Genomic DNA, 27,779 nt, shown 5'->3' on the forward strand with positions numbered 1-27,779 from the left:
TTCAACAATCCCAAAGCTTGAGGGTCAGCAGCACAGATGTTGTAAAGGTTGTTGTAAACAACTCCACTGAAGAAGATAACAGTGGTTACCCAGACCTTGTTGCTGGTTGCAAAACGGGGCCCAAAACAGTTCAAGCTTCTTCTTTTTTATATAGTTTATTTTTGGGGTTTTTTAGTTTCCAATCACAAAGGAAACAAGCAAGATATAATCAATAAATCTCCTTTGACTTCCCTCCTCCCCTTTCATGGGGCCTTATGTCATCCTTTTCTCCTGCATCTCATCTGTTACTCCAGTTCCATCAAATAATAATAATAATAATAATAATAATAATAATAATAATAATTTCTTATCCCCCGCTCATCTGGCTTGGTTTTCCCAGCCACTCTTTAATTAAAATCTTTAATTAAAACAGAGTCCAACTTTTAGCTACAAGTGTCAATCCTCCTAATAATTTTACTTGTTTACAATAATTTTTGAATAAATTACATATTTTCCCCATTCCTTATTAATATTTTGGTCTTCCTGGTTTCTAATTCTTCCGGTCAGTTTTGCCATTTCTTCAGAGTCAATCAGTTTAGTCTGCCATTCTTCCCTGGTAGGGACTGTACTTTCTTCTCAGCCATAACAGTTCAAGTTTCAGGGCCCTCAAAATGTAGGTCCACCACTGCCTTTAAGCCCACTCCACATCACTGCCCAGGAGGGGAGAGGACAGGGCTAGTGGAGAACGCTGCTCCATCTTCGATCTGTCCCTGCTTGCATGCCGGAAGAGGGCAGGTGAGCAGACAGAGACAAGGAGGAGGAGCCAAGAGGTTTAGGAGAGCTGGCACTGGGCCACTGTTGGCGTGTGGGCCTCGGCCGTCGCCCAGTGATGCCACCCTCCAAAGCCAGCTAGGTTCTGGATCTCAAGTGGTGTAGCCAGAGTCAATGAGTTGATGAGAAATTGTAGGGGAATGTTACCAACACGGTTTAGGGACTGGTGCTCAAGCATCTGAACAAGACATGAAAAGAGGGGTTTTAAAACATTGTATGATTCTTTTAAAAAAGGAAATTAAGAATGAAAAATTTTAGGTCTGTTCTGATTTGGAAACATTCTATATTTTTTTAAAAAAAACAACAACATGTATTTAAGGCAGAAAGATAGCCAAAATGCAAAATACTGCCTCTAAGTTGAGAGTTTATGCAGCTGTTCAGTTGTGTGGTATTTACTCCAGGATTAAATTTAAGCTTTACCCAAGGGGAATTGCCATCTGTCCACATGTTACGCTAGAGGTATCCTACGGTTACTCCTTCAAACCTTTTCCTTCACTTAATCATTTCTAGTTGTTGGCTGGGAGCCTTAGAGTCAGAATGTGTTTATTTGTTTAGAACAATTCTAACCCTTCTTTCATTATAACATTTATGTGGCCCCATGCAAACATTATATCAAGCATCCGGCTGCTTTTTGTGTGTGTCCACACATAGCATGTGTACGTGGTGAAGGGACAATTCCAGGCATGCCATTTTGTTAATGATCTTTTCTTAATAAATAACTTATTTATTTATAAAGCAGTTCTTTCTTTTAACTTTGTTTTTTAAGGTAGAGAAAAAGTATTTAAAAGATCAGCCACACACACAGAGAGAGTGTTAAAACGCCATTGTATCATGTAGCAGCAGAGGGAGAGGTGAGAAACAGGACTATTCCATTGGCTCTGCTGAAAAACAGTTCCATCAGGTTTTTCTTCCAGTAGGCATTGTGGCGCTGTGGTCTAAACCACTGAGCCTCTTCGGATTGCTGATCAGAATGTCAGCAGTTCGAATCTGCATGTTGGGGTGAGCTCCCATTGCTCTGTCCCAGCTCCTGCCAACCTAGCAGTTTGAAAGCACACCAGTGCAAGTAGATAAATAGGTACCACTGCGGCAGGAAGGTAAGTGGCCTTTCCGTGTACTCTGGCACTCATCACAGTGTCCTATTGTGCCAGAAGTGGTTTAGTCATGCTGGCCACATGACCTGGAAAGCTGTCTGTGGACAAATGCCGCCTCCCTTGGCCCGAAAGCAAGATGAGCGCCACAACTCCATACTTGCATTTGACTGGACCAGGGGTCTTTTACCCTTTTATCTATCTGGCTAGAGCAAAGAAAGAGGCATTGGGAAGCAAAAGTTCTCCAAGAGGCTAGCAATTTTAGTTCTTCCTGTCCTCGAACTGTTGCCATTCCAGCAGGAATAATAAGAAAAAGAAAATCAGAACTTTGAATGGTAAGAACTAATGTCCCAAGTTGGCTTTCTTCCCCCGGTTCCTTTTGTGCCATATCTTCTAGATCGTAAGCCTGAGGGAAAGGGCTGGTTTTTTGTTTTTTTTTAACTGATTTGTGTGAGCCACTCTGGGAGGCTCTCAGACGACTATAAAAATGATTCGGATGAATAAACAGATTGGCACCAATCAGAAAGGCAGCATGTGATTTTTAATCCATTTTTAAACTCTTTCATTTAAGCAAATATTCATATTTTTTTAAAAAAGGGTGAAAAGGTATTCTAGTGCAAAATAAAAGATCATTTTGTCTGTTTTTGTACAAAGCAAACACACTGATAAAATGGCACTGATGGAAAAGGTAATAGGGAACGCGCCCCAGTGTTAATGCATTGCAATAAGTTCACCCACCTGTACATCTCTACACACTTCCAAACCACACCTCCTTAAAAAGATGGAAAAGTCACGCTGGCAATTTATATCTGGGAACATTGTGCATTCCCCCGCTCCATCCCCCAGTCAGATTTTATGGGGTCTGAAAAGAGGCAAAAGAACAATGGGCAAAATTCAAGAGAATAATGTCATGTGGTTGGCCTGGTAAAAAGGAAGTTGTTATGTACTGAAGTTTTCACCCTGGGCCAGCAGGGGGATACTGTAGATAGTTTTCACTCAGGTCCACATATGCAAATAAGGGATTGAAAGTGACATTCAGTGATTGGATAGTTACAGAAAATGGTTACTGTTGCGTTCTAGTGCAGCTGCATATAAGCAGGCTGGCTGAACCCTCCAGTTCAGTTCTGTTCTGGCCTGTGAATAAACAAGAGCTGTTTGAAGAATTGCTGTGTCGTCTGATATGTTCACCCACAACTTAACAGAAGTGAACAAGAATGGCTATTCCAGAGTGAACGCTTGGCTTCCTAGCTGTGCAGGCTGCTTCTGAACACAGAGTTTTATAACGTGAACATTGACTATGCCCCACATATATTGGGTAAAGGATGGGGCATACATGGCCCAAATAAAATAAATATGCAGCTCAAGTCTCCAGTTTCTGAATGCTCAGCACGAAGTGACTTGAGAGACTCCCTTTCTAATGCTCTGCTGCTTCTCCCATTAACTTTCATTCCCAGAGGATGTTTGTGGAACAGATGAAGATTTCATTAGCTAATATGTGCATCTGCATAATTTCATTTTGAAGGTTTCCTCTTTCTAAGTATGTGATCAGTGCCAATTCCTTAGTGGTCACCATTATCATATCTCTGATGCGAATAAAGATGATCAAGTAGTCACACACACATCTAGATCAGGGACAAGGAACTTGTGACTCTCAGAAGTTGTTGGACTACAACTCCTGGCAGCCTCAGTTACCCTGGCCCAATGGTCATGGATGATGGGAGTTGTAGTCTAGCCACATATGATGGGAGAGTAACAGGTTTCCCATCCCTGATCTAAAAGATATTGATGGTGATTTGGCAGTTCTTAAGAGCTACCCAAAGCCTGGCTTGATGGATCAAATCCAGAACAATGACGTGTTGAGAAACAAGGAAGCAGGGTAACTTAAAAGTTCAGTTACTGATGATTTTTATATTTATATTTACATCATTAGTATTATTTTTTCACAAATGTTTGCTTTCAAAAGGCTGTATTTTTAATCAATCATTTTCATCCGTGATGCAAAACTGCGTACATAAATTTGTACCCAGCACCTGCCAGAGTGGGGCCTAGTGTGGAAGTGGCTGGGAGAGAGATAATCACCCCTCCTCCGCTCTTTCATTTAAAATTGCAGCCTTCCAAGGGTGCTTTAAAATAAACCAAAAACCTGCCAGGGCTTCATTATATTACATTTTAGCATCTGTCTTGCCGCGTATCCTAAAGCTGCGTAAAACAGGCCCCACAGCTCCTGACACCATGATATCACCACAATCTCGTCATGCTGGCCTAGAGCTTCCTCCGTATTTTTCATGGGCCAGTGAGATCAAGCAGCCCTGCTCTACTCCACAGGCCTCAGGCTCGCAAGCTAGGCAATTTCCCTCAGTGCGACCTTGAAGGAGTTATTGAATCCACAGGAATACTTTATACGGATTTTGACTGTAAGGAGGAAACGGCAATTATCAGTGGCATGGAATTAAAGTGTTATTGATTTACCTATTGCCTCCCATTCCTTGAAAGCCCACCCTCAGCACAGCGGGGTCTTGCTTAGCTCAGCACTTATGCTTGGTTCAGCCCTTTTCTCTATTCAGTCGGCATCCACCACACAATCTTGTTCATGCCAGCCTCGTCGGCCGCCTTTGTTCGTGCTTTAGCATCGCACTTCTCCCAGCACATCCGAGCGGCGGGGCGAGCATCCAAACCGGCCGTCATGTCAAGCCCTTCCTTTAATAATGAAATTAGCCACGTGCTGCGCAAATGTTTCCGTGTCAACTCAAAGCCGGGATCTGACAAACAGGTGGACTGTTTGAAATGCCATTCATTTTTTAAAAAGCCAAGTTGCCAGTTTTTAATTTGCTTAGGTGTTGCACGGGTGTTCTGCATGTGAGCTAATTTGCAGCTCTCTCTCACCTGTCAAGAAAAATGTCAGGATTTGAGTGTTCAGCATTTGCAGGCTTCAGCTTTTGATGACAATGGGGATCTACGAGGAGATATCAGTGAGGCAGAGAGGAGAGGGAATCATCTGTCATTGGCCATGAAAGTCACACGTCAAGCGTCCATCCTCGCTCCCCATAAAGTTTCGTACAACGTACCTCATCCTGAAGTCATTTACACAGTGTATTTACCCACTCCACATCACTGGCTGCTGTCATTGGACAAACATGTGACAGAATGAGGCCAGGGAGTGGAGGAAGATGAAACATACAAATATTCTCTGTGAAACAGACCAAAGGCCTATCTCCAGATTCCCATGGTGGCCACAAGCAGGATATTGGGTAGCCCATAAGCAGAAAATTAACGCAATAGACCTCCCACTGTAGCAGGGATTCAGAGGCATCTGGGAAGTCTGTCAATTTCAGTTTCTCTCACTTTCTCATTTTTCTAATGTTAAATTTAGTTTTTCATAGTTCTGCATCTCTCTGCTAATTTTTATTTAAACATCCCCCTGAAAATCCATTTGCATGTAGCATTTTAGTGCAAATGTTTTCTGGTATACACATTTTTGTACACCTTTTTGCCTAATATACACATTCTTGCAGTACGTTTTTTTAATAATATTATGCATTTTTGTATATTCACTAATGCTTACATGTTTATGACCACATTATCTTAGTAAAAACATTTATGTATACATTACCGGGCTAGAGAACTGCATTGCGAAATTCAGAGATGCACGCATTTTGAAGGGTGCCTACACTTTGGTTTGCATATTGTCTTGAAAAGCACTGGTTTTGTGGGCTCACCTTCAAACGTATCATGAATCAAATTCTTCCTCCACCTCTAGTGGTGGTATAAAGACCATTAGACATTGCACTAGGTGTTACAGAGTGGGAGAGGGGGACTTGGCACCAGCCTACCATTTTCATCAGCGGCCTGTGTTTCTTGTAACATTTAGCTCCACTGGAGGTCCTGGACTGGGGGGAAAGCAAGATGTCAAGCCTGGAAGTGTAGGTTTAGGACCCATTCATATGAAATCTTGTGAATGAATGAGAGCAATGAAGAGGGTGGCTAAGGAAGAATTAGGTGCACTATCTTATCCTCGGCCTCATTTTTTTGTTGGCACTTTGCATCTGCAAAGTGGGATTAAGAATGTCCAACTTATAAAATTGGTTTGAAGTTCAATTATATTAAGGTTAAGAACATAAGAGCCCTGCTGGCTCAGACCAGAGGCCCATCTAGTCTAGCATCCTGTTCTCACAGTGGCCAACCTAATACCCATGGGAAGTCCACCTGCAGGATCTGAGAACAACAGCACTCTGCCCACCTCTGTTTCCTAGCAACTGGTATTGAGAGGAATACTGCCTCTGACAGTGGAGGCTGTACATACCATCCTGGTTTGTAGCCATTAGTAGCTATCTTCTCCATGAAATTGTCTTATCCTCCTTTTTATGCACTACATCTTGTGGGAGCAAATTCTATAGTTCAACTGTGTGCTGTTGCATCCAGAAAGACCTCATTTTATCTGTCCTGAAATTCCCAATATTCAGTACAATAGTTATTGTACTATTATTCTCTTTAGAGTATTGTTACAAAAGCCCAGCACCTGTCCCTCTTTCTGCCAAGCCATGGCAAGAGTGCATGGTATCTCAGGTGCCCACAAAGGGTCTCTGTCCCTTTTGAGAATAGCAGACATGGTGGACGATGTTGTGCTTTAAGAAACAGGGTTTATTCGCCTATTTACACCTGCCATCTGCATGGAGGGGGTCCAGATCTTACAGCATGGTCCACAGCAATGCAGTCAGTCCTTCTTTCACCCTCACCAAGATGGCTCTCGCATTTCTTCTTCCCAGAAGCCCCTTGCCCTCTCCCAGAGCAGTTTACCCTGGCAGACTTCCAAATCTCCAGCCTCCGATCACACCTGGGACAAGGAAGTTGTTTCTCTATTACAGATAGGTAGCCGTGTTGGTCTGCCATAGTCAAAACAAAACAAATTCCTTCCAGTAGCACCTTAAAGACCAACTAAGTCAGTTCTTGGTATGAGCTTTCGTGTGCATGCACACTTGTGTATCTGAAGAAGTGTGCATGCACACGAAAGCTCATACCAAGAACTGACTTAGTTGGTCTTTAAGGTGCTACTGGAAGGAATTTGTTTTGTTTCTCTATTGTAATGCTAACAGCTCTTCTCTTCCCTCAGCCTGCCAGACTGGTTTGCGTAAGGCAGTCCACGAATCCCCTTGCAGCTTATATTCTCCCTTCATATCACAAAAACCCCAAATCCTGGCATTTATTAATTGCTAGGGTTTAGGGGGATCTTCCCCCTATTTCTTTAACACCATCTCTAAATAAACTGACTATGAGATAAATATGGTGAGCTATACATTGAAACGACTGTAGAAAATATTCGGAAGTGTGTTGTCATTCCATACAGTATCCTGTATTTAGGCAGAAATCTATAATGCAGTGTTTCGGCAGCCAAACCATTCCTATCTAGATTTTCTGCGTGTTAAGAGTCCTTCTAATGTCTTTGCTGAGTCTGTTCTCCTACGAGAGCAAAAGCCCCCAGTAGAGGGAAGCATAGACATATTTGTTTGCACCAGCAACACTTTGCTTGATATAATAGTCACCCTTTATTACAGTCACCCTGTTTACAGGAATAACATATGTGGACAGAATGCCTGCTACAAAACAGTAAAAATTACTTTTTGGTAACATAAAGACAGGAACATAGGAAGCTCGCTGCTTCACACTAAGTCAGACTATGGGCCCATCCAGTTCTGTAACGGCTTTCTAGGGTTTCAGAGACGGACTCTTTTTTCAGCCCACCTGGAGATACTGAGGATTCTGTCTGCAAAGCAGACGCTCTACCACTGAGCTATGGCCTTCCTCCATGGATTTCCCTGGCATAGTCGCCAACAAGTAAAGTGCAGGCCCATGCAAGAAGTCTGTGCACTGAAGTCCCATGATGCAGCTGTGCTCCATTTTTAATTCACATAGTAATTGAGAGGCAAGTAACCTCAGACCCAGATGCTGAATGTGTCCCTCCAGACCTCTCTGTCAGACCCTTGGCATTCTCCCCAGGCTACTCCCCTTCTGGCCCTGCTTTGCATGCCTCTTGCTTGTCTGGGTGGAAGATAAGAGAGGTGTGTGTGTGTGTGTGTGTGTGTGTGTGTAAGTGTGTGTACTAGACCACTGTACAAAGGCATATTTACATTGGTTGCTCTGTCCACTTTCCCCTCTGGCCCTGCGCATGGTAAGCTCATGGCCTTTGAGAGGTTGCCCAGAAGGCCAGGCCAAGACCAGCCCACCCCTATAGAAGGAAGGAGCCACCGCCAAAGAAGATGAAGGAGACTGGCAAAACAAACTAAGGAACTATACTGGACACACCAGACAATTTCCTCCCCCCCCCCTTCTTTTAAAAAAGGGAGAAATGTTCAGGCACATTCAGTAAGCATTATGTATTGATTTCTACATTAAAGGTAAAGGGACCCCTGACCATTAAGTCCAGTCATGGCCGACTGGGGTTGCAGCGCTCATCTCGCTTTATTGGCCGAGGGAGCCGGAGTACAGCTTCCGGGTCATGTGGCCAGCAGGACTAAGCTGCTTCTGGCAAACCAGAGCAGTGCACGGAAACGCCGTTTACCTTCCCGCCAGAGTGGTACCTATTTATCTATTTACACTTTGACGTGCTTTCGAACTGCTAGGTTGGCAGGAGCAGGGACTGAGCAACGGGAGCTCACCCCGTCGTGGGGATTTGAACCGCCAACCTTCTGATCGGCAAGTCCTAGGCTCTGTGGTTTAACCCACAGCGCTTAGTTGAACCTTTAAAGGTCACTTGTAATAAAATGTATAAGGTTTTAAAATTGGATAGTTAAGAGTACAGTGGTACCTCGGGTTACATACGCTTCAGGTTACAGACTCCGCTAACCCAGAAATAGTACCTCGGTTTAAGAACTTTGCTTCAGGATGAGAACAGAAATTGTGCTCCGGTGGCGCGGTGGCATAAGGAGGCCCCATTAGCTAATGTGGTGCTTCAGGTTAAGAACAGTTTCATGTTAAGAATGGACCTCCAGAACAAATTAAGTACTTAACCCGAGGTACCACTGTATAAGATTCTGTGGACGTGTATAAATAAGTAAAAAAAAATGGAACCAGGAGTGGGAGTTGGAGGGAAGTCAATTAAGATGTATGATTTTGATTGCGATGTTCTTTGTTTTTGTTTTTTGTTATCATAACATTAATAAATTGTATCAAAAGAAAAAAGAAAAAAGAGAGAGAGGTTGCCCAGAAGGGAATGTGGCAAAAAGGTAACCAACCCCTTGGATGGCACAAAATCTGCAGCGATGAGAGGGCAATAGTCAGCAGTCCCAGAGAAGGGTTTCTCTCTGTGCCCCTACCCACCTGCCCCAGTTCTCAGTGCCAACGTCATGCACACGGCTTAGCAGAACGTCTCGATCTCTGTCTCCACACAGTCATTTCCTCCCTCCTTTCTTGTTATTGTTGCTCTCCCGCAAAGCAGACGGTTTGATCTGCGCAAAGCACACGGTTTGATCTGCCCAAGGGAACCTTGTGAGAACTTGTTTTCCCCCCCTCTTTTCTCTTTAGCAGGCTCCCTCTGGGAGCAGCTGGGTGGGCAGAGCAGAGTGACGGAAAGACAAGGCCTCCTTCCTTTTGGACAAAGCCAGGGAACTGAAGGTGACTGGCTTGGTACAAGGAGTTCAGAAGGAACCGGACACCTGCACATTCTGTCTCCTCATTCCTCTTCAAACCCTTCCTGGTCAAACATTCTGGCCATTCATTCCCGGAGCTGAGATGGTGTAATGAATGAGGAGAAGTGTCGGGAGGCATGCAGTGGGATGGCTGCCCTGGCAACATTTGGCTGGGCCCAAGACAAACATTCTGAATATCTGGCGCCCATAGCAGGGAAGGGATCCAACTGGGGACTGTTGTTCTGTGTGGCTAAAGAAGGGCAGGGAACCTTTCTTTCAGACCAAGGGCCGCATCCCCTTCTGGATAACTTTCCAGGGGCCACAGGCCAGTCACAAGCAGGGCCAGGGGCAAAAGTGTGATTTTTCTCTTTGTATAGCAGTAGGCTAGTTTCTAGCACTTCTCTCCCTTCTGGTCTACAGCACCAGACCGTGTTACAGGGATAGGACTGTACATTCAGATTGACCCAGGGTTTGGGGTTTGTTCAAATTATGGTGGGGAAAGGCAGGAGCCTTTAATGAAATCTACAAGTCCCAATCTCAACTCCCCATTTTAGCCAAATCAGTGCCCCCTCCACAATCCTTCTAAGAGCAGTAGCAATGGGTGCTTCCACAAAAGGCAATGAGACAATGCCCCCTCAGGTGTGTGTTTTTTTTAATAGTCAATTTTCAGTGCAGAAATACAGGCTTATATCAAAATGGGGTAGGGAGGGGAGAAGATTCATGGACTTTGCTAACCTATCCTGTAGTAAGCAGCCAATTCTCTGGGCCTGTTTTGATTACTCTTTCAATCTAGGGCAGTTGAACAGATCTATTGATTTTGTGTTCCCCCACTTTCTCATTTCCCCCCAGTCTTAAATTCATTTCACCCCATTTGTGTGCAATTTTGTATGTGTGCAAAAATCCATCAGCTGTTCATTACATGTAATGCATGTATACATAATACATTCCTCTAATAGACACATCTTTTGCAAGTAATGTCCCCTAATGTATGTTGTTTTCACTTGTATATGTGTTTTTATGCATGCACGCTTTCCCTTGGCATACACATGAAGAACTGCATTACAAAATTCACAGAAGTGTGAAATTCAGAGGACTATTGTTTTAGGAAGTGCAAATTAAGTTAAGTTTGCATTACAGTGTGAACCAAACCATATTTCTCCCCTTCCCTAGTTGTGGGGAAACCCTGTTGAATGGTTTCTTTAAATGTAAAGGTTCATCATTGTTCCACTCGATGTGTATGTCTTTAAGGGGCCAGAGCAAGGGCCAGAGCAAGATAACGAGACCCAGCTTTACAGCTGTGAAACATAGCAGGTGCTGCCGAGTTGCATTGATTAAGGTGTGTCAGCATTTGCATGTAGTATATAAGGAGCAGCACCTAGCTCTCCCATTACCCTGGGGGTTGGGTTGGTGGTTGGGTCTGGTTTGTTGTTGATGTATTTAGTGTATAAGGAGTTTTTGTTTTTTGTAATTAAAACCTTGTTTAAGTTATTTTTAAGTCCCTTTCTTTTTAATGCATGGTCTCCCCAGCAAGCTCTCTGCAGCGCTACCATACTGCAAATAGCCAACAAACCCTACACTGGGCTGAGTTTTAATTGCTTCAACAGTGCCAAGCTGGCCCTGTCAGGCATCCATGAATTCAGTCACTAGGTTGCCAGCTGATGACCAGCCGAGCAAGGCTTATAGAAATTTGCTAAGAGAGGAGGGTGGAGAATTTAAACTGAAAGAGCTTAAGGATTTACCAGGAATGTTAACTACATGGTTACAATATCATCATTTTAATGAAATATTTAAAAAGGATATGAAATGGGGTTTGGGGAACAACTATCACAATTAGAGAGAGACCTGTTTAATTGTAATGTTAAAGTGATGTGTAAAATGTACAAGATGTTTTTGGAATCTTCAATGATACACTGGGCAATAGATATTGGTTATAATATAGAAAGCATGGGAAGCATGGGAATGGTTATGGAATACGGAAGTAAAATTTACAGCATGTTATGGTTTAGGAGAAAATTATACGAAAATGCTATATAGATGGTACCTAAGATCTAGCAGATTGGCAAAAATGTATAAGTCAAAGCTGAATAAGTGTTGGAAATTTAAAGAGAAAGAAAGCACCTTTTCCACATGTGGTGGTCTTGTAATAAGGTTAAAGCTTACTGGGAAATGATGTATAATGAATTGAAAAAGATTTTAAAGATAACATTCATTAAAAAAAAAAACCCAGAAGCTTTTCTCTTGGGAATTATAGGATGAGGACTACGGGAGACTTCCGGGTTAGCGCCATCGGCAATGGCGGAATTCCTCTGATACAGAGGAACCCGCTCCGCCAAAACCGGGTCTGGCCGCGGCGGCGAAGGTGGAGACCCTCTAAAAATCCCAGGCGGAGGAAACCTGGGAACGTGGGATTCAGCTTGCACCAGAAGCGCCCCCCCTACCCACACGGAAACCTCTTTTCGGGGGTTCCGAAGTGACGTGGGGTAAGGTGCGGTGTCTCGAATTGACTGCTGTTTTTGCGGAGTGAAGCCGCACAGCCGTTGCTGGAGAGCGCTGACTTCTTTTTGTGGACATTCGGATTTCAAACAACAACCCGTGAGTAGTACAGAAATTGGATTTTTAAAAAATATTCTTAAATTCGGCACGATCGGGGAAGGTCCAAACAGGAAGTCCGCCTCCCCTTTCTGTAAATAATTTAAAGCAAAGAACCTGTCAACTAAGGTCGCGGAGAGATTTCTTTCTTTTTTTTTTTTGTAAAGGACTTTAATTCTACGGATTGACACTATAAGAAATTCTATCTGGAAGCAGGGGAGCCTGCAGGAAAAGAATTAAATTTGGGAATTGATGTGCCACCCCCCCCCGGACCCGGGAGTGGTCCATGAGAGCCCGTTGATGAAGTATAGAACAATTTGACAGCTGTCAAGCTAGCTGTCAAGACGTAAAAAGAGGACTTTGTTTCTGTTGCCTACATTTGTTACAAGCTTGCTTTTGAAAACAAGGAAGGACTGTTACAGTTTAACTGGACTTTTGGATCTGTGCTGAAAGGAGTAAAAAGAAACTTAAATTCCCCTAGAGGGAGCTTTGGGATATTGCAGAGAATGGCTGTTGGAAAGGAAATCCAGTCTGAATTGAATAGGACATTCTTTCTCTTGGGAAAGTTGCAAGGTCAAATTGATGTTTTGACTACAAATGTTACAACTTTGGTTACAAGAGTGAGTTCTATCATTGAACCTGATAAGAACTCGGCACAGGAATTTTATTCAACTGAACAAACAGGGAAATCTGAGAAGGAGAATTATGTTGTCTCTGAAGAGAAGAAAGGGGGAGCTGTAACCCTGCAGATGCGAAAGGAGAGCTGCAATTTGAGGCCTGACATGATGGTAACAAGGGGAAATAAATTTTTGAAGATGGAAGCTTGGCCTGAATTGGAAAGTGAAAGATGGAGAGATCTCCTTACGTGGAGATCAGATGACCCTAGGATTATAAATCCGATCCAGGTGGAAGTTGGAGCTTTGGGGACATTTGGATCTGAAAGGAGAATGAAACAAGATTTGGAATACCCCATAGGCTTTACTTTTAAGTATGGCGGTTTGGCTGGAAGGAATGTGGATGCTGCTGGGTCGGAGCTTCCCCGAGATCTGGCTTTCAATACGAAGGACTATCAAAAAGACAGGCAGAGGGGACATGAGAGAGATTTAAGAGCCTCGGATGTAAGATCTCCGGGCTAATGGCTTTTTGAGATTGATGGACTTATGTTGGGGACTGAAACCGGGAAGGGGGTATGGGTGGAATGGAAATTGGGAACTCAAAGGGTATACAATATAATCTGCTTTTTTGTTTTTTATGTGAGTTGGGAAATTCGTGGAAGGGAATTTTTTTCGACCTTGGAGAAACGTCTCAGGAATAGGTATTGATCTGTAGGTTTGGATGGGAGTTGGGATTGGATAAAGTAAAAGTGGTTTTTAAAATAAATTAAATTATTTAAATGAAAATAAGGTTGGAAGGATTTGCAGAAATAACGATTGGAACTAGAATACAAAAATGGGAGGTGTGAGGAGGTCAAGGAAACAAGTAAAGAAAGGAAGTTATGTAAAGGTTTAATCTGTTCTTTTTTCTTTTTTTTAAAGTGAGTGTATTTTCTTTTTTGCTGTTGTATTTTTTTGTATTTTGTATTTCTCGTTTTTTTTTCTTTCTGTAACTCTTAAACTTTGAATAAATATTATTTAAATATATATATATATATATATATATATATATATAGGATGAGGACTACACAAAGAGTAGAGAAATTTATTCATATATGTGACTACAGCTGCAGGAACGTTATTTGCCCAAAAGTGGAAGGATGAAGAGGTCCTGGCGAAAGAAGATTGGATACAGAAACTAATAAAGTATGCAGAAATGGCGAAACTTATCGGAAGAATAAGAAATCAAGACAACAAATTTTTCAGAAAGGAATGGAAGTGAATCTACGAAAGCATATATATATATATATATATATATATATATATATATATATATGCAGGTTTTGGTGTCCTCGGGTGTCTTCCCGTGTAAAAGTTGGGGTGTCTAGGCGACGTTTCGACGAGGTCTCACTCGTCATCTTCAGGCTGGTGCTTTCGGCTTCTTGTTACTGGAACAGAGCAGGATCTCAGTGTTTGAGTTCCTATAAATACTGTAGAGGGGGTGTGGTGTATAGCCTCCAATGTTCTGGGCAGAGAGGAAGTTCCCAGGCTAGTGTGCCTTTTCTTCTTTTGTTCCTTAATTACTTGAGAGATATCTTGAGTGATTTCTTGAGTGATATCCTGAGTACCATTTAGGTGGGTCATTAGGTGTGGATTAGTTGTTAAAGTCTTTGTGTCTTGACCTCTTGAACTTTGTGAAGAGTTTTCCTGAGAAGATGGCTGTACTGTACTTAGTTGTGCTCTGGCTTGGCTTCGTGTATAGGGGCGAGCTGTGGTTTTGTGGCTTGTGTCAGCCAGATCTGTGTAGGGATTGCAGGGGGGTGCAGCATCCGGAGGTGCCACCATGGATTGGCTACTGGATGGTGTCTGTAATTCATCTGTGGAGAGGGTCTGGGTTTGGGTCTGGTGTGGTTGATTGGTGTTGGCGTTCTGTGTGCCTCTGGATCTGGTGTCAGTTTTTGTGGGGAGGGCTAATTTCCAGATGTCTGGCAAGCGGGATGTGTCGTCACGCTTGTTCATGTTGTGAGGGTGTTTCTCTATCTCGATGGCTTCCATGATTATTCTCTTGTGGTGATGTTCCGTGTTAAAGAGCAATTTGGAATCTGCAAAATTAATTTCGTGTCCTGTTTCTTTCATGTGTTGGAAAAGAGCACAACTAAGTACAGTACAGCCATCTTCTCAGGAAAACTCTTCACAAAGTTCAAGAGGTCAAGACACAAAGACTTTAACAACTAATCCACACCTAATGACCCACCTAAATGGTACTCAGGATATCACTCAAGAAATCACTCAAGATATCTCTCAAGTAATTAAGGAACAAAAGAAGAAAAGGCACACTAGCCTGGGAACTTCCTCTCTGCCCAGAACATTGGAGGCTATACACCACACCCCCTCTACAGTATTTATAGGAACTCAAACACTGAGATCCTGCTCTGTTCCAGTAACAAGAAGCCGAAAGCACCAGCCTGAAGATGACGAGTGAGACCTCGTCGAAACGTCGCCTAGACACCCCAACTTTTACACGGGAAGACACCCGAGGACACCAAAACCTGCATTCCTGTACCCGTGAAAATCTACGAAAGCATATATATATATATATATATATATATAGTATAATTCTACATAGAATGAATGCATCCTTGAATAGCCATCAGCAATTGTAGAGAGGCAAGCAGCACCTCTTTGAAACTCATGCGAAGCTGGCAGTGTTGTGGGTTGGAGTGGAAGGCACAGACGCACACACCTTACACACATGAACACACACAGCAACTGCTCCTCTAGCATAACCCCCCCCTACTGGACAGTGAGCACAAAAGGGATACACTTTAGGGATCTTCATGAGGTGGACCTGTGTCTGCTCATCACACAACCATGACACTGATGTGCTTGCACCTCACCCCCCCCCCCGGGCAGCCACACATTTGAAGTCAGTGAGAAAGGACCCTAATAATAATAATAATAATAATAATAATAATAATAATAATATTGTTTTGAAGCCTTATTATATTATAAGGACCCTGAGCCAAGGCTCATTTGCCCGCTTCCCCAGGACCTCAGAGGAGACAACTCACCAGGGACCAGAGTTCTTCGGAGAAAATAGTTTATTGAGATCTGCGCAGAGACAACCAGTGGAATCACTTCTCAAAGACTGGCCGCAAATACATGGCATTTGGCAGGCATTCTTATACTGTAGGTACACCTTTCTCCACCAATCACCAATTGCCAACCTATAGGTACACCTTCCTTCCACCAATCACCAATCGCCAACCTAGCATCTGACCTTAGAAGGATAATCACGTTAAGCAAGTTCCTCACCCATTTCCCTGTCTTTTGGGCCTACGTGGCTTCGCTTATTCTTTACTTGACCTGTGTCACAAGCCAAACCTGCTTAAGCAATCTTTATTGGAATCTAAAGCCAAAGCTGCTCAGGCAATCTATATTGCTATCTATATTGCGACAGAGCTAAACTCTCCCTTCCTTCATTCCCTCCTCTTCTTTTGGACAGCCTTCTGGCTCGTCCAAGGCAATAGGCTGGTATTCACGCATCAAAGCTATCACTCGGGGACCCATCATGCGCGACATTGTTTTGTGCACCATATTTTGCAAGCATTGCACCAAGCAGGGAATACAGAAGCAAAGAAGCAATAAAAATAAAATTGGTCCTAAGAGCATAACAAACATTCCTCTGAGCCACCCATTTGGCAAAAACTTATCCAGCCAAGACATATTCCATCCTTCCCACATTTGTACAGGGACGTGTGCCACCTTCTCAATACTTGCGGCTAGATTACGGATGGCTTCACCATGATCTGAAATATTGAAGCAGCATGCTCCACCAGTCAGGTTGAGGGCAGCACAAAATCTTCCTTGTTTGGCCAGAATAAAGTCCATTCCCAAACGCAGCTGGAGGACAGCAGTGCGGGTCTCATCCAGCTGGGTGGCAACAAGGCGAAGGGCGGTGGCCGTTGCATTGGCCACAATCTCTACTACTGCCTGGAGTCGGATTATGCGGTTTAGATTGTAAATGGGCTCTCTGGCACCTGCTACTAACTCACCAGGGTTCCAGGAGGCCGGATCATAGTGGGCAATTATTCGCTCAGGTGGCCATTCGTCCTTTCCCCAGGTCTGCTTGCTCCCTGAGGCTATATTCGTAATATCAACAGATCTGTGATTGCGATGGGGAAATGAGGTGGTAGGGAGCAGCCACATGGGGGGTAAAAGGAAGGCTGGATAACAATTGCCCCACCAACCGTTGGGGAGGTGGTGGAAAGCCTTTGTCCCACAAATCCAATATACAGGATCCTTGTTCTGGGTGGCCGTATGGTCACCCATAGAACTAAAAGCTAAAAGATTTAAATTGGTGCAGGCTCCCCCACACTCAGAGGTATCAGTGGGGTTACACGTACACTTGCATGAGGAGCGCCCAGTAAAAGTTATATTGTGTCCAAGGGTGGCATCTTTGGTCTGGTTGACACAGAACCATCCGGGAATCCGATAAACCCGGAGGGGATAGGGATTATTCCAGTACAGGCCCCACTGGAATTTACTTCCAGTATACTGGATTCGGGTCCGATTAAGAGGCAACGGAAGCAGGGGCATGCCCCCAGCCGCATCCAGAGGTCCCAAGGCACAAACAAGGCAACGGGTCCTATTCTCCGCCTTAGCTACCATTTCTGCCGTTTGCAGCCAGCGGTTATAAGGGTTGTGGATGCCCCGCGTGACCATGAGGCGGGTAATGTTTACCTGGGAGATCCAGGACCCTACTTCCCTCTGGGCCAGAGCGCAGGCGGGTTCCCCAACTAGGAAGAGGAGAACTGTCAGCGGGATGGAGGAGGGACGCTTTTTCCCGCAAATTCTATGGCGCTCGTGCCAGCAAAAGAACAGGATCATCCATAATATTAGGACCGTACATATTACTCCTATCCACCAAGCCCAATGGTTCCATGGTTCTTCCCACCATTCTTTAGTCATGATAGGGGTCAGGTGCGGGATTGGGCCTATCTGGGTGCTCAGGGCGGTGAGGATAATGAGGGAAACGCGGGAACCTCCAGGCGTCAAATCCTATCGTGTGTAAATAAACTCCTGAGTCCCCAAGAGGGTGATTATGTCCTCGGTGGGTAGGGGCCAGATACAGACCCCAAGGAGATGGTGTCCAGGGGGGGTGGGCTACCACACACCCACAGGAATAATGTGCAGCTTGCAAATGGCAAATACTAGGTGTGAGAATCCCTATGGGCTCTTCTTTGGACCAAATAATACACACCACAGTTTTTTCAGGGATTAAAACATTATCAGGGGGCAAAGACCGGACGGTTGGCACGTTGGGAACGCTACCGGCGGGCGCTCCTCCCATTTACTTCTTCAGCCGTGCGTAGAAATGTCAGCCTCCGGAGTGACATTAGCAGGGCGGTCGTCTGCTGGACATCTTGGAGATGGTCAACCGCAGGGGATTCTCAGGATCAAGGGAAGTTGTCCATTCAGATGTAGCTCGCTTGGCACGTGTGTGGTGGACCCACGGGGTGACGCCTGCTACTTTAACTGCAGTTGGTGTAGACAACAGAACGGTGTATGGTCCCTTCCAAGTTGGTTGTAAAGGAGCTTGGGACCAATCCTTTATCCACACCTCGTCACCAGGCTCGTATCGATGTAGAGGCTCGACTAGCACACAAGGGGTGCGAGCTTGGGTCCACCTGTTGAGAGAAAGGAGAACTCGGGAGAGTGACTGTACATAGTTATTTATCTCCACATCCTGAGCAGGAACAGGGGATATCATACGCACATAAGGCACCGGCCTGCCGAACATAAGCTCAAAGGGAGACAAATGAGTTCTCTTGGAGGGCAGGCTGCGAACTCTCAACAAGGCAAGGGGCAACATCGCCACCCAGTTTGAGCCTGTCTCCTGAGTCAGTTTAGCTAGCTGATTTTTCAAAGTCCTGTTCATGCGCTCTACTTTACCCGAGCTCTGGGGCCTATAAGCAGTATGCAACTTCCAATTTATCTGCAATATCTTTGCTAATTCCTGTAACACTTTGTGTACAAAGGCTGGCCCATTATCAGATCCTACGGAGCGAGGTAAACCATACCGCGGAATGATTTCTCGCAGCAGACATCTAGTAACCTCAGTTGACCGCTCAGTCTTGGTGGGCCAGGCTTCTACCCATCCAGTGTAGGTGCACACTGCCATCAACAAATAATGGTATAATCCACACCACGGGAGTTCAGTGAAATCTACCACGAGGTCTTCCATAGGCGCGGTTCCTGAGTGTTGTACTCCAGGTGGGCCCAATTGACCAGTTCGTGGGTTGTTCTTCTGACATAAGGTGCATCTTCTGCAAGCCTGACTTGCTAATTGGTATAAATTGGCGATATAAAAGCATCTCTCAAGCTGTTTGGCCATTGCATCAGGGCCCACATGGGTAGTGGCGTGGTATTTGTGGACAAAATGGGAAGAAAGAGTTGCTGGTATCCACACACGCTTGTCTGGCGTAATGTACCATCCTTCCTCAGATTTTTCCAACCCCTCTACATTAATAGTGTCCTCCTCAGCTGGGGTGTATCTTGGTTTTATACAGGGTTCAAGGATGGCTTCCGGTATTAATGGGGCCACTAACTGTGACCGGTTTAGGCTGCCCCTTTGGGCTGCTTCTTTCGCTATACGATCAGCCAATCGGTTTCCACATGCTTCCTCGCTTGGCCCTGTGCGGTGTCCATAGCAGTGGATGACTGCCACCTGCTTGGGTTTCCATACCGCGTCCAGCAATTCCAGTAGGGCTTCTGAACAACCTCTGCTATTTTGGCCATTTTAATGGGGCGCTTGGCTGCTCTTTTTATTCCTTCTAGTACAGTCCTTTGGTAAGTTTCCAAAGTGGTGATGCCTCCCGCCGTTTGGTAGTCCCAATTAGGGGTGGTGCGGGGGTATAGACCCTCTATCTGTGCTTCAGTATTTGCCTGGGTTCTCAGATATTCTCTGGCTCCTGTGTGAACCTTTCGGACCTCCTCAGTGGTTAAAAGGGAGTCCAAGAGGTACTGTATATCATCATAAGTAGGCTTGTAGGTTTTAAAAATGCCCTCAAATAACTTGATTATTCTTGCAGGGTCTTCCTCAAAACTAGGGTTCTGATTCTTCCAATTGCACACATCTGCAGTGGTGAATGGTATGTGCTGGATGGTATAAGTACGGGGTGCCGGCTCTCCATTTGCTCCTGGTGGACCTGGTGGGTCATAAACCCTCCGCAGTGGCATAATTGCCACGCCTGACTTCAATTGTTCTGGTTCCTGTCTCTGCCTTTTATAATGAGTGGCCGCGCGGGCAGCCGCGTCCAACCATTTCTTTTGCCTTGTCTTCCATTTCTCTGACTTGCAACTTGCTATGTCCACCAAATGTGGACTTACATCTACTGCTGTGGCGAATGGTTCCACATATCTACGTACCCTATCCTCATCTACAGGAGTCCACTTTCTTCCTTGGACATTGACTTTCCTTAACTTTTCTAAAAACTCTTCCTCTTCTTCCTCTTCCTTTTCTCTCTCCTTATCCCTCTTATCCTCTGGCCTTAGATGTGGCGTCTTAGGTACTGCTCCTCCCCCTCCTGCGGGCACATCACCTGGGTCCCCTTCTTCGGGTTCTGGGTTGGGAACTGTTCTTGGAGGGGCGTATGGTGGTGGCCTCAGAAGATCATCATCTTCAGAATTATCAACCAGGACCGGGGGGTTGGGCCGAACAGTTTGAATGGCGCAAACTTTTTCCTGGCTTATACTCCCTCGACACCCTTGTAACCATGGGGGGTTTTTCTCCACATTTCTCTTCCAAGTTGAAATATATGGGATTTGGTCGGGGTGGATTCTGAGGATGTTCTGCCATAAGGGATTGATTAAGGCCAAATCGAAGGTGCCCTCTGGCGGCCAATTTGCCCTTTGGGTGGGCCAATCGACCTCACACAAAGTTCTTAATCTTTCCTTCTTCAATTTAAAACCCCAATCATCATCCTTCATAGCAGCCTTCCAATTATTGAGAAAACACTGTAGAGGGGTACATTTACTCCCTCCAGACCCCATGTCATTAGTCTCCTCCGCTCCTAGTACAAAAATGACAATCAGTCACATTCCACACACTTCAGACTGTGATTTGGTCGAGCTCGCGCTGCCAAAAAATGCACAGACCTACATACGCTTGACCATGGGGACGCTAAGCCCCGATCACTCATACATTCTTCCTTTCACTAGAGGAGACTTTCACACACCACATACAGCACAGCCCGACCCCTTTCCCTTTTTCCTGTTCTGCCTTTGTCTACTGGCGGCACCTTATTGCCACGGCCAGGTGAGGTTGATCAGACCTCAAGCCCCTTAATAAACCACTGGGCTTACCTTGTCCCGCAGCGGGTTTTCCTGTCACGGCCGTTCTATTTCCCCCCTCAACCGGGTGTCTCCACTCCGGAACGATGTGGCCGGTTCCCCCTACGAAATGGCAGGGTGCGCGCCAGAACCGCAGACGCCGAACCGAGCTGTTCACCACGGTTGAGCCTGGCCTCTGGTCCTGGGGGGAGGGGCAGATCCCGGACGAGCCCCCAAATCTGAAGCCTTATTATATTATAAGGACCCTGAGCCAAGGCTCATTTGCCCGCTTCCCCAGGACCTCAGAGGAGACAACTCACCAGGGACCAGAGTTCTTCGGAGAAAATAGTTTATTGAGATCTGCGCAGAGACAACCAGTGGAATCACTTCTCAAAGACTGGCCGCAAATACATGGCATTTGGCAGGCATTCTTATACTGTAGGTACACCTTTCTCCACCAATCACCAATTGCCAACCTATAGGTACACCTTCCTTCCACCAATCACCAATCGCCAACCTAGCATCTGACCTTAGAAGGATAATCACGTTAAGCAAGTTCCTCACCCATTTCCCTGTCTTTTGGGCCTACGTGGCTTCGCTTATTCTTTACTTGACCTGTGTCACAAGCCAAACCTGCTTAAGCAATCTTTATTGGAATCTAAAGCCAAAGCTGCTCAGGCAATCTATATTGCTATCTATATTGCGACAGAGCTAAACTCTCCCTTCCTTCATTTTATACCCTGCCCATCTGGCTGGGTTTCCCAGCCTCTCTGGGTGGCTCCCAACAGAACATTAAAAACACGATAAAAGATCAAACATTAATAACTTCCCTAAATGCACACCTGTGGGCACACAGGTGAACAGGAACAATGGACTCATCAAATTTGCAGATGACACCAAGCTGGGAGAGGTAGCCAGTGCCACAGAAGACAGAATCAGGATTCAAAATGACCTCAACAGATTGGAGAACTGGGCCCAAACTAACAAAATGAATTCCAATAGGGACAAATGTCAGGTTCTGCTCTTAGGCAGGAAGAACCAGCTGCGCAAATATAAGACGGGGAACACCTGGCTTACCAGTAGTACTTGTGAAAAGGATCAAGGGTCTTAGGGGACCACAAGCTCCACAATGTGAGGCAGCAGCAGCAAAAAAATGGGGGGGAAAGGTTGCATCAACAACAGAAGTATAGTATCCTGATCAAGGGAAGTAATAGTACTACTGTATCCTGTCTTGGTCAGACCAAACCAGGAGTACTGTGTCCAATTCTGAGCACCACAATTTAGGAAGAATGTTGACAAGCTGGAAAGAAGGGCAACTGAAATGATCAAGGGTCTGGAAATCAAGCCTTATGAGGAATGGTTGAGGGAGATAGGTATGTTTACCTATCCGCTGAAAGAGGCGGTTATTAAACCGCTTCTTAAAAAACCATCTTTAGATGCGGCCACGATGGCCAATTATCGCCCAGTCTCAAACCTCCCATTCTTGGGCAAGGTGATTGAGCGAGTGGTTGCTGAACAACTCCAGGCACGCCTGGAAGAAGCGGACCATTTGGATCCCTTCCAGTCGGGATTCAGGCCTCATCATGGGACTGAAACTGCCTTGGTCGCACTGGTTGATGATCTCCGGCGGGCTAGGGACAAAGGTGAGAGCTGTTTCCTAGTTCTGCTGGATCTCTCAGCGGCGTTTGATACCATCGACCATGACATCCTTCTGGACCGTCTTGAGGGGCTGGGAGCTGGGGGCACTGTCATACAGTGGTTCCGCTCCTTCCTCCTGGGCCGTGTTCAGAAAGTGGTGGTGGGGGATGAGTGTTCAGACCCCTGGCCGCTCACTTGTGGGGTGCCTCAGGGTTCTGTCCTCTCCCCCATGCTTTTCAACATCTACATGCAGCCGCTGGGAGGGATCATCAGGAGGTTTGGGCTGGGTGTTCATCAGTATGCAGATGATACCCAGCTCTACCTCTCTTTTAAATCAGAACCAGTGAAGGCGGTAAAGGTCCTGTGTGAGTGTCTGGAAGCGGTTGGAGGATGGATGGCGGCTAACAGATTGAGGTTGAATCCTGACAAGACAGAAGTACTGTTTTTGGGGGACAGGAGGCGGGCAGGTGTGGAGGATTCCCTGGTCCTGAATGGGGTAACTGTGCCCCTGAAGGACCAGGTGCGCAGCCTGGGAGTCATTTTGGACTCACAGCTGTCCATGGAGGCACAGGTCAAATCTGTATCCAGGGCAGCTGTTTACCAGCTCCATCTGGTACGTAGGCTGAGACCCTATCTGCCTGCGGACTGTCTCGCCAGAGTGGTACATGCTCTGGTTATCTCCCGCTTGGACTACTGCAATGCGCTCTACGTGGGGCTACCTTTGAAGGTGACCCGGAAGCTACAACTAATACAGAATGCGGCAGCTAGACTGGTGACTGGGAGCGGCCGCCGAGACCATATAACACCGGTCTTGAAAGACCTACATTGGCTCCCAGTACGTTTCCGAGCACAATTCAAAGTGTTGGTGCTGACCTTTAAAGCCCTAAATGGCCTCGGTCCAGTATATCTGAAGGAGCGTCTCCTCCCCCATCGTTCTGCCCGGACACTGAGGTCCAGCTCCGAGGGCCTTCTGGTGGTTCCCTCACTGCGAGAGGCCAAGTTGCAGGGAACCAGGCAGAGGGCCTTCTCGGTGGTGGCGCCCGCCCTGTGGAATGCCCTCCCATCGGATGTCAAGGCGATGGACAACTACCTGACATTCAGAAGACACCTGAAGGCAGCCCTGTTCAGGGAAGTTTTTAATATGTGACATTTTAGTGTATTTTTTATCTCTGTTGGAAGCCGCCCAGAGTGGCTGGGGAAACCCAGCCAGATGGGCGGGGTACAAATAATAAATTATTATTATTATTATTATTATTATTACCATGGAAAAGAGAAGACTGAGAGGAGATATGATAGCCATCTTCAAATATCTAAAGGGCTGTCATGTGGAAGATGGAACAAGCTTCTTTTCTCCTGCTTTGGAGACTTTGACCCAAACCAATGGCTTCAAGTTACAAGAAAAGAGATTCTGACTAAGCACTGGTTAGATGGCCATCTGTCATGGATGATTTAGTTGACATTGCTATATTGCAGAGCATTGAACTAGATTAGTGGTTCTCAACCTGTGGGTCCCCAGATGCTGTTGGACTACAACTCCCATAATCCCTGAGCTCTGGCCTTGCTAGCTAGGGGTGATGGGAGTTGTAGTTCAACAACATCTGGGGACCCACAGGTTGAGAACCGCTGAACTAGATGATCCTTGGGATTTCTTTCAACTCTACAATTCTATGACTTGTCGGATTCCTGTTGTGAGGGTGCAGACCTTTCTCACTAGCATCCTATACTGTGGCCACACGTGTTTGGAGGCGTGTGAGAGACTGTCATATGCACTGACATCATCGGTATGGCCGGTGGGCATGATTCTGTTCCCCCCTTTATTCCTTCTGTGGAAGGGGAAGCATGAAAGCTGTGCATGATTTGTTCCTAGAAACAATGCTGAGCTGCCAAGCCCATCCAAAATGCGTAGGTGCTTTTGAGAGCACACTGCTTTGTGCCAGACGCACCTTTTGCCACACGAGGACGGCTGACTTGGAATGGGCTGGAGGAGCTGAGAGCCAGCACAGGCGATGATTCCCCCCCCCCCCCGCAGTTCCCTGGAACAGTGGGAGGCTCTCCCGAGTTGAAGAAAGCGATGGCTTGGCATCCAAACTCTGCTCAAGAGAGCTGCAGAAGGATTTGCAGGTTAAAGTTGGGATTATAAATCAGAGAGAGGGAAAAAAACCACACAGAACCCATCAATCTCTTTTGTGCCAGCTGCTGAATGTGCGGCTGCCCACACAACAGATGGCCCCCCTGGGAGGGCAGAGCGACTGCTTGTGAGGCACGTAGGCTGTGCCTTTAAGGGAACTGGGGTGAAACTTTATGTAACCGCGTAGGCTTTTTGGAGCTCTTCCACTGCTTCTGTGAGCCAGGAATGGGAGGGAGACTGTGTACGACACCAATCTGTTGCTGTTTGTGAGATAAACGCTCACATGCATCAGCTCCAATAGAGCCAAACATTATGGGAGGGTGGTTGCCCTGGCAACAGAAATCTGCAGAAGAACCATGCGTGTATTGCTGTCAGCCAGGGAGCTACCAGAAATGACAGCGAGAGCAAAAACAGACTCAGAGTCTGTGTCGGGAGAGGGGCTCATGAAGCTACTACACCATGGCCTGGACTCTGGTGAATGGGTAGACCTGGCTTCCTAGTTATTCTTGGAAACCTTTCTGCAGACTTGGACTGGCCCAGTTAAAATACATTACAATTACTGATGCTCAGTGTTATTTTTCTAGAAAAAGAGGTGCCAGTACTCACCATGAACACCTCTCTCGTTCTCTTAGAATGGCAATGGTGCCCACCTGAAAGGAAAATGGAATTGAGTTCCGGTGAGGTCAGGCTGGGGGGGGGAAAGCCCTGCCAATAATAATAATATTATAATAATAATTTATTATTTATACCCCGCCCATCTGGCTGGGTTTCCCCAGCTGCTCTGGGTGGCTTCCAACAAAATACTAAAATATAATAATTCATCAAATATTAAAAGCTTCCCTAAAGCTTGCCAACACTACATCTATATGCTAAATGAGGAAAGCTTAGAACATTTAGGTCTTTTTTAGGTTAGAGAAAAGGTTAGGAAGATGTAACATGATAGAAACATGTAAAATTATGCCTGGTGTGGGAAGAGTAGCTGGAGAAACACTTTCCTCCTGTAATGCTAGAATTCAAGAACACACAATGAAGCTGAAATGTTGAAAGATTCAGGACAGACGGAAAAAGAATTTCTTCCCTGAGCTAAACTTGTCAGGCTGTGACTCTGTTCTGCTTTCACTGATGGAGGCAGTATTCCTACGAATGCCTGTTTCTGGGCCTCATAAGCAAGGAGAGGGAGTATTGTGGTGCTCAAAGTCCTGCTTTAAAACTTCCTATTGGCATCTGCTTGACCAATGATTGTACCATGCAGCCCAGTGTTTGGCTTTTCCATGCCTGTGGGGGAGAGATGCAGTGCAGATGCAGGAGGGCATTCTAAAGCACTCCTGAAATCTGATTCCCTATCAGGAATGTGGACAATCACGTTGTGCTCCAACTGAGCTTCCTAAATGGCCATCATGGGCAAACTTGCATGAAGCGTATCATGGCAATGTAGCTTCAGGGTTATAAAGATAATGAGGGTTGCTTCCATCTCCCTTGATGTGAGGGATGAAAAGTGCTTCTGGCCTTCACAGCGAACAAGGAGATTCTGACTAAACATGAGGAAGAACTTCTCTGCCAGTGAGAGCTGTTTGACAGTGGAACAGACTCCCTTGGAAAATGGTGGACTCTCCTTCCTTGGAGGTGTTAAAGCAGAGGTTGGGTGGCCACCTGCTATGTGTGATCTAGTTGAGATCTCTGTGTTGCAGGGGGTTGGACGAGATGGCCTTTGGGGTCCCTTCCAACTCTACAATTATGTGATTCTATGGTACGTTTCCAGGTGTAGCAGTGCCTCTAGCAGCTATTAGAGGACATAAATCTGTGTGACCAAGAGAGGCTGAAGGAGTTCAGAAATGGAAATACATGCACATTCGTCACAACACCTGCTGAGTGCCAGCTGCAGATATTTCAGCTATGTTCAGGTTTAGTTTTCCCCATCTCCCATCCTTTGGGAGGAAGGGCGGGCTAGACATCAGCACAATTTCAATTAATTTCTGTTTGCTTTTTGCAGAGGGTGCTGCATTGCTGTTTGCAGGGGGTGCTGATGGGGTGGAGATGACTTCGTTCTATCCAAAGGCGTTCCAATCGGTGTGAAGCTGGTTTGAGAAACCATAGCATCTTAAACCAAAGTACAGGATGCATATGCATTTTGGATAGCAGTCGGTGTGAAGACAGATTAAAAACCCAGCACTGGAAGTGCAGTGAGTGGGCAGTGAATGGGAACGTGAACACAGCTTAAAATGACCTCACTTCACCGCTGTGCAGAATCCATCTGTGCCTGAAGCTGCAAAGAGAAAGAGTCGTATGGCCGCTGATTGGAGGCCAATCCCCCCCCCCCGCTTTACAGATTGATTGCTCCATCCAGCAAAAAAACCCCCAGCTTCGCCCAGTGGACATTTAGTAGCCAGCACGGACCTGCCTCCAGGTGACAAGTGGCTGCTCACGTGCCCCCAAGCCTGCCAAGCTGAGAGACAAGACAGATCCCTGACTGCATAAACTAGCATCCTTTCCCCTCTTGTTGAATAAAAGATGAACATTTTTGCCTGATCTAGAAGATGTGGCAACATGGTTCACCCTTATCAAACAGATAGACAGCTTAGATCAGTCTTCGCAAACCTGGTGCTCTCCTGAGGTTTTGGACTAGAACAGTCCCCCCCCCCCCACTGATATATCTAACTGAGAGATACACATTGCAGCAAACACGGAAGGTAGATTGTTGCAATACCAGGCAGGGGATAAAGCATAAGTGCAGAACCCTATGATCTGGAGCTGTGTACTGGTGGTGAACAGGGTCAAATTCCAAAGAAAGGGTTTTCACACATGCGTACATGTGCACCCCATTCACACATATACACATCCCATCACCCCATTCTGATCCCCTCCTGCTCTCTCTTAGAGATGAGTGAATCTGCCCATTTCAGTTTCTCATTTTTCCAATTTTTAGTTTTCCACATTTCCATATCGGTCCAGTATACCTGAAAGAGTGTCTCCACCCCCATCA

Source organism: Podarcis erhardii (genome assembly GCF_964252035.2).
Source record: "Podarcis erhardii genome assembly, chromosome: 2".
NCBI classification, from domain to species: Eukaryota; Metazoa; Chordata; class Lepidosauria; order Squamata; family Lacertidae; genus Podarcis; species Podarcis erhardii.